Source organism: Nicotiana tabacum, chromosome 1, assembly GCF_000715075.1.
Source record: "Nicotiana tabacum cultivar K326 chromosome 1, ASM71507v2, whole genome shotgun sequence".
NCBI lineage: Eukaryota > Viridiplantae > Streptophyta > Magnoliopsida > Solanales > Solanaceae > Nicotiana > Nicotiana tabacum.
In genome coordinates, this window is record NC_134080.1 from 29,416,629 (window position 1) to 29,424,463 (window position 7,835).

Genomic DNA, 7,835 nt, shown 5'->3' on the forward strand with positions numbered 1-7,835 from the left:
AAGACTCTTTTTCATTTTCATTTTCATGGCAAGACAAACTATATATTTTTTCTATTTTTTTTTTTGAAAAACAAAACAGAACAACGACTCTTTTTTTTCTTTTCTTAGCTTTTAATAAAACAAACTAATAAGACATTTTTTTTTATTTTCTCAAAATTTCGGCAGAGTTTTGACAGTATTTGGGCATTTGCTTTCTTTTCAAAATAAACAATCAATTCCCTAACCGCTATTTCTTTTTTTTTCAATTTCAAAATATTATTCTTGATATTCACAAGTCAGTCAACACACAAGTCCGAATCAAATTAATGCGCAAGTAGTAACAAGTAAGATGGATCAGGATGGTCATTTTCATTTTTGGTGCACCTGTCCTAGACAGACTCAACCCCTTTGTTGAGCCTCCAAAGTCAGATGCACGTGATGCAAACAAACGTTCCTACTAGGGATCCGGCATGTGGCTTTGTTATACTAGGTTCAGAACCTGGGTGTTTGTTCTAGACCTGGCTTACCCGAGCGGACAGCTCGAGCCGAGGGGGTAGCGTACCGGGAATACAGAAGCTTCACCGGCTTAGCAACTTGTCCGAACCTCGTTCTAAATTGGGATTTGACACTATACAGAAAAGAAGTCGTACGAAGTACACCCTTCTTCATGATTTAGAAGACTGAGAGAGGAGATGGGTTTCGGCACAGTTTATACACAGTTCACGTAATATCAAAGCGGTAAAAGCAGCATTTAGCACATTAGGCTCAATCATGTAAAAATCAGATAAAACCAAATATAACAATTTATATGAGCTCGAATTTCTAACCCTGAACCGCTGGTTCTGGGTTTGTCCCCAGCGGAGTCGCCAGAGCTGTCACACCTCCTTTTTCCGCCCCCGCGAGGGTACAAGGAGTTTTTCCAATTAAAGGACAATCGAAACGGGATTTATTTATTTCAGAGTCGCCACTTGGGAGATTTAGGGTGTCCCAAGTCACCAATTTAATCCCGAATCGAGGAAAAGAATGACTCTGTATTACAGTCTGCGAACCAGAAATCCGGATAAGGAATTCTGTTAACCCGGGAGAAGGTGTTAGGCATTCCCGAGTTCCGTGGTTCTAGCACGGTTGCTCAACTGTTATATTCGGCTTGATTATCTGATTTTATACAAATATGAACTTATGTGCAAATTTTATCTTTTTACTGCTTTCATAATTGTTATTATTATTTTTACAAGAATGTGAACATCGTTTAAAAATATGTCTTTGGATTGCGTCACATAAAATGCACCCGCGATCCGGAACGTATTTTTATTCAATGTTTTAGGATTTGGATTTGGGTCGCATAAATGCGCACCCATGTTTAAGAATGTATTATTATTAAATCGTGCCTAAAGCGATTAGCGTATTATTATTTATGGGTAAGACTGTGGAATTCACTAAACAATCCATCCTGAATTCTAAATACTCAATTAAATATTTATTGAGGGCCCCGCAATTAGTGCATTTTATTGGGCGACGCTCCTCTCATTTTATTTTTAAAAGGACAGTCCTAAAATGCCTACATTTTTATTGAAATTTGTCTCTACAAAATAAAGGAGAAATATCTTAATTTATTTACATGTTATTACCTAGTTACATTATACTAGGCATGTTCTCAGTTTGTCAAATTAAAAAAAACATAACAATTCTAATTTTAATCCTAGACCATTTACGTGCTGCAATTAACCAATATTATTTAACTAAATAAATTTCTACCAACTTCCTACTAGATGGCCTATTCGTTTGATTTTTGATTCGACGGAATTACTACACCATTTATTTATTTTTAGTCAATAGATGTAGATAGTTCATTTGTTAAGCTATCGTCGAATGTTCCACTATATGTATTAAATATCTACATGATTATGATTTTTTGCAAACTACATAATTTATACATACAAATAAAATTCAGAATATAATTAAATATAATTCAGAATTTCAACTCTTCATTTTTCGTATTCATGCTTCATATTTCGGATTACAATAACCAGCGTGTCAGTTGTGTACCTGATATTGGAAGCAAAAGAAAATGAAGATGAGAATCAGCAGCAGCAATAAAATCAGTACAACACAGCAACAATAGCCCAGCAACAGTAACAACCCAGTAACAAACCGGTAGAGTAGTAATCCAAAAAAAAAAAAAGCTTCAGCTTTTATGAAACAACAATCAATTCTGATTTCAAACAACAAAAGAAAACAGAATATTTTTTTTAGTTTTTTTTATTTGAAAGCTTCAATAATTTTCGGAATTTTCTATCTCTCAAGTGTTCAGCCCTTTTCTCTCTCTTATTTTCAGATTTGTTTCTCTCTCTCGTTTTTTTTTCTGTCTGTGTATTTCTCCTCCCCTCCCTTTTTATTCTGATTTCAAGACTTCTTATAACCCCTCTCATAAAATCTTTCCATTAATTAAAATCAACCCATTTTCTCTACCAAACCCATTATCTTCCCACTCATTCCCATTACATTAAATAACATATCACACCACCCCATTTCATTTTGTCCCCCATACTTTATTTAAAATAATGCAAGATTCCCCTTTAAATTAAATCTTGTCCCCCCTTTATATTAAATAATCATATCACAACCCACCCCATTTCATTTTGTCCCCCATGCTTCAAATAAACAATTACAAAATGTACAATTCCTAGACTACCCCTTCCGACCTTACTGAAATTACCAAACTACCCCTGAACGTATTACAAATTTACCAAACTACCCATCAGCTATAACACATCAATTAATCAAACTTAACCAAAATATAGACAATATGATCAATTTCTAACAATGTTCAAACAACAATATGAACACGGATGAACATCATAACAACAATATCACATGAACATGATTTTAACAACATTTCAACAACAAATCACATGAACACAAATTGAACAACCAAGAACAACTAAAATTTGATTGAACAATATTTTAGCAACAAACAATCCTATTTTCGGACAACAACAACAACAAACAAAGTATGAAGATTTCTAAATTCAATCATATTGAACTTAAAATCAACTCTAACAACATTACAACAAACAATTCTTATATTAAACTTTAAACAAGATTATGAGAACAATTCAAGCAATAATCATAAATGGTAAACAAGAAATCAAACTATACAAAATTCGGATTCAAGATCATCCAAACAAAGTATGAACATGAATGAATCTATTTTAACAAACAAACATGACGTATTAAACGATTAAAACAATATATTCCTTTAATACAACTAAATTCTTTAAACAAATAACAAGATCGACGAAGAAACAATTATGAACTTAAACTTGAACTTAACAATATTAACAATTTCTAACAATACATAAACACATGAAACAAATTGAAGAAATAGTTGATTAAATTTTAATTTGAATCTAACAAACATCAAACTAACAAATACTTACTTAAACAATAATACAAACATGAAATAAACATGAAAACAACTAATTAAACTTTTATTTTGAAATCTGAAAATTAATTTTAACAAAGCACATGAACATGAACAAACTAGAAAAATAATTTCAACGATGAACAACGAACAAAACAAGAATTGAATTCTTTAACGATTTTGGATCCGGAAAATATCAAACAAAAATATGGACAAAAATAAAACTCAAAAACAACTAACCGGAGATGAATCAACGATGAACTTTGATTGTAAACAAATCTGTCCGAGAACGAATCTCGCACCAAGATAACTTGACGTCGAAGACGACTACGAACGGACGACCAAAGAAGGTGGTCGTTTGGCATCGTTTAAAACGAAGAATGGCAGCCCGCCACAAGCAGAAGGCAGCAGCAGCAACACTGCTGGAGCAGCAGCACGAAACAGTGGCAGCAGCGGTGTCGGAGAAGATGCAACGGCAGCCATGGGAGCTCGAGTTCGAGCTCGATGAAGCTCATCCATGGCTGGACGCGGCGGGCAGCAGTTGTGGTGGTTTGTTTGGACGACACAGCAGCAACATGAAGGATGAAAAACGCAGCAGCAGCAGTGTTGGAGAAGAAGAAAACGCAACAGCAGGAGGAGAAGCAACTACGGGCAACAATGGTGGCGTAGAAGTTGCTCGACGAACTTGAAAAACGCCGCCATGGCAGCGAGGGGATGTCGTGGGGGTGAGAGTGGTTGTGTTGTGTGTGTGTTGACGTGAGGGGGGCAGGGGTGTGAGGGGGGAAGGTCTGCCATGGGAGGAAGGGATGTGAGCTTGAGGAAGAAGAAGAAGAAGAAGATAGGAGAGGGGGGGGGGGGCGGATGGTTTAGATTTTTAGGGTTTTCTTCTCTTATTTTTTTTTGTTTTGTTTTTGTTTTGTAAAAATGAAAGACAAATGGGGTTTGAGTCTTTTGGGTTATGGACTGGGTCGACCCAGTTCGAAATGGACTGGGTCGTAGGGAAGATTGGGCCAATTTTTGGGCCTGTGGCTTGAAATTGAAGAAGAGGCCTAATTCCGACTTTCTTTATATTTTTGCTTTCTTTTCTTCTTTTATTTCTCTAAAACTAAATTATAAAAATACTTAAACTATTATTAAGAATTAAATTAAGTTATAAAAGCGCAAATTAACTCCCAATAACAATTAACGCATAATTAAGTATTAATTAAGCATAAAATTGTATATTTGGACATTAAATGCTAAAAATGCAAACGATGCTTATTTTTGTAATTTTTTAATTATTGTAAAACAAATTTAATTACTAACAACTATAGAATTAAATCCTACATGCAAAATCTGACATATTTTTGTATTTTTTATTAATTTATCAAATAAACACGCACAGACAAATACAAATAATTATTCAAAATATCACAAAATATCACAAAATTGCACACCAAAGAAAAATCATTTTATTTTTGGATTTTTTGGGAGTAATTCTCATATAGGGCAAAAATCACGTGCTTACAGGCGAGCAATGTCTAAGTGTGGGATATTGATGTGTGGCTATAATTCATGGTTTAGCACATTATTCGCCTTGAATTTTGTACTCTTTAATGATAAATTACACTTTATTTGCGCGTAATAGGGTCCATTTTGTGTGTAAGTGAATTGGAGATGAAAGTAGATAAAAAAGGATATGTACAAGTCAAAAGCGTGTGTGGGAGCAGCGAATGAGAAACCTGGCGATGCCAGGCTTGAAACTGGCGATATCCCTAGTGACGCCAGGCTTGAACTTGGCGAGAGACTAGCGAGGCAAGGCATAGGACAAGCTTAACCAGGCGTTATACCTGGCAACGCCAGGCCTGAGGCCTGGTCCACAAGGCGTTATGCCTGGCGACGCTAGGCCTGGGGCGAGATCCAGTTCGAGTTTTGAAGACTTAGTTCGTCTCCTGGTTTGACTAGGATTTGAGCTACACATTTAGGTCTTGTCTTAAACATATAAATAGATCTAAAAACGCCACTTTGAAGGACTTTTGCAGCCGGAGACAAGGATAGCTCGTGGAACAACTGTTGGGAGTTAGAATAATCGATTTCTACATCCCTTTATCCTTACTTTGTAATTCAATTATACAAAATACTTTAGATATTGTTACTATGAGTATGAGTAGCTAAACTCCTAATCTAGGGTTTTGATGGAATCGATTGGAGGATGACTTTCTTATTACATTACTATAGATTTGCCATAGTATTTTCTCTATTTGTTCAACTATATTATTATTGATGTTGATTAAAGGGCCCCCAAATAACTCTGCCTATTTAGTATGTATTACTTGGGATAGAATGCATATTTAAGTAATTGTTAAACAAACATCACTCCTAACGTATATGAGGGATCAATACGAAGGGTTTAAAGGTGGGATTAGGGATAACGAAACCTTAGTGCGATCTGAGTGAGCTGTACTTAAGGCCAGCTAGCGTAATTCGGGAGAATATGTCTAGTATATTGTGGTAATTACTCGGGACAGAGTTACGACAGTCAAAGTACTCATGATCGGTAGAGAAGACTTAGGCAAATTTATAGAAGACATAGCGGAAAAGATTCTGATATTAGGGGAAATCATAACCTTAGATCATTCCAATTCTTATCTACAACCCGTTCGTAGATAGTTATTATTTATTGCATTTTCATTACGTAATATTTAGTTAGTAAATATCCAATTCGTTACTTAAATATTTCTGAAGATTGATTGCGTGAATTTGTGCGAGTCTAGTAGTTGTGCTTAATAGGTTAATTTCCCGTGGGATTCGACTCCGGGCGTATTAACCGAAATATATTTACAACGACCGCTAAGTCCTTTATATAAGGCATAGTTGAACGTGATCAGTAATTTATCCTTGTGCCAGATTCCCTTAGTCAGATTCTAACCCATATACATATGGCTCGTATTCATTCGTTTAATATAAACAATGAATGTGAGTAAATAATTTTAGAAATCATGTGATTTCTATTGAGCTTTTTTTAATTGTAATCAAGTTCACGAAAGTTTATTTTTCTAGCTATTTTTTTCATAAAAATAGGCCCTTGGAGAAAAAAACCATACCATAATTACATTCTCAAGGTCACTAAATCCCAATTAGTATTACATAAGAATCAAATCCCTCGTTTTATGGCTTTCTTTTTACCTTTATATTCGTTTTTCTTTGTCCAATGTAGCTATATAGCTACATCTCCCACTGAAAAATTGTGAAATAAAACGATAAATCTTCAAGCTTGTCAGTATCTTACCTCACAAAAGTTCTTAAGTATTTTGTTTATAGAGTACTATTTGGCGTTATTTAATGGAAGTGGTCAGCTTTAACCTAACCTCTATTTAAAAGAAAGAAAGGTGGCGGTCGTAATTTTATTTGAACATTTTCCATTAGTTGTATAGAGAATTAAATAATTAATACTAGCAAGTTTTATGTTACTTTATAAAAGTTCGTAACATATGCAACAACGCAGAATTTTTGAAAAACTGCAATCTTGTCCCTATTGAATTTGATCTCAGAATTTTCCAAATGGATTTTGTGGTGCGTTTTAATTTAAAAGTAAATTTTTTTTCTGAAAAGTAATATTTTAAAAGAAAATGGGTTTACTATTTGATTACCCTGAAATCTGAAAAATGTTTTCCGCTTCTGTTTTAGCCGAAAACATTCTTCTTTTATAAATATTCCAACTTTTATTCGATTCACATGTTTTTATCAGCACTTAAATATTTAACCAACCTTAATACCTAAAATATCACCAAAATATTATCTTCTTATATACTATACTATAACACTACGTTTTATTCAAGTATTATATATCACACTTTTATGCCTAACTAGACGACATAGAAAAATGATATAAAATTATGAAAACATTTTCCTCCATATAGTATTCACCTTAGAGATAAAAACAAAATATTTCCGTACTATTAATTCTTAATTATTTTTTCATTTCCAAACTTTTGCTTCTTTCTTTATATATGCACTCTCTTTTTGCTCATCAACTTTCGGCCTATTTTAATTTAGGTCCAAAGTCAGGTCGTGCATTCGGCCAAAATGAAAGGGAATAGTCGTCAGCTTTATAAATAAAGGAGATGCAATCAAATAATGAAATTATGTTAGTAATAAAATTTGTCGAATGTGACACTTATTATTGCTTATTCCACAAGGACCGGAGCTCAATTATTATTTATAATTATCAATAACGGGTCAAAAAAGGGGAATCAGAAATAATTGAAATCAAAAGCAGGTATAATGTCTGTATCACGACAATTGAATTGCATTTGAAGATTAAATGCTATGCAATCAAAAGCTCTCCTACTTTGAAATTGTTCTATAGATACTGAGGACCACTGTGTCCTTGAGTTCCTCCTGTATTGATCACTAAATCGTTTCTTATGAACCTACGAAATTTCGGGCTAAT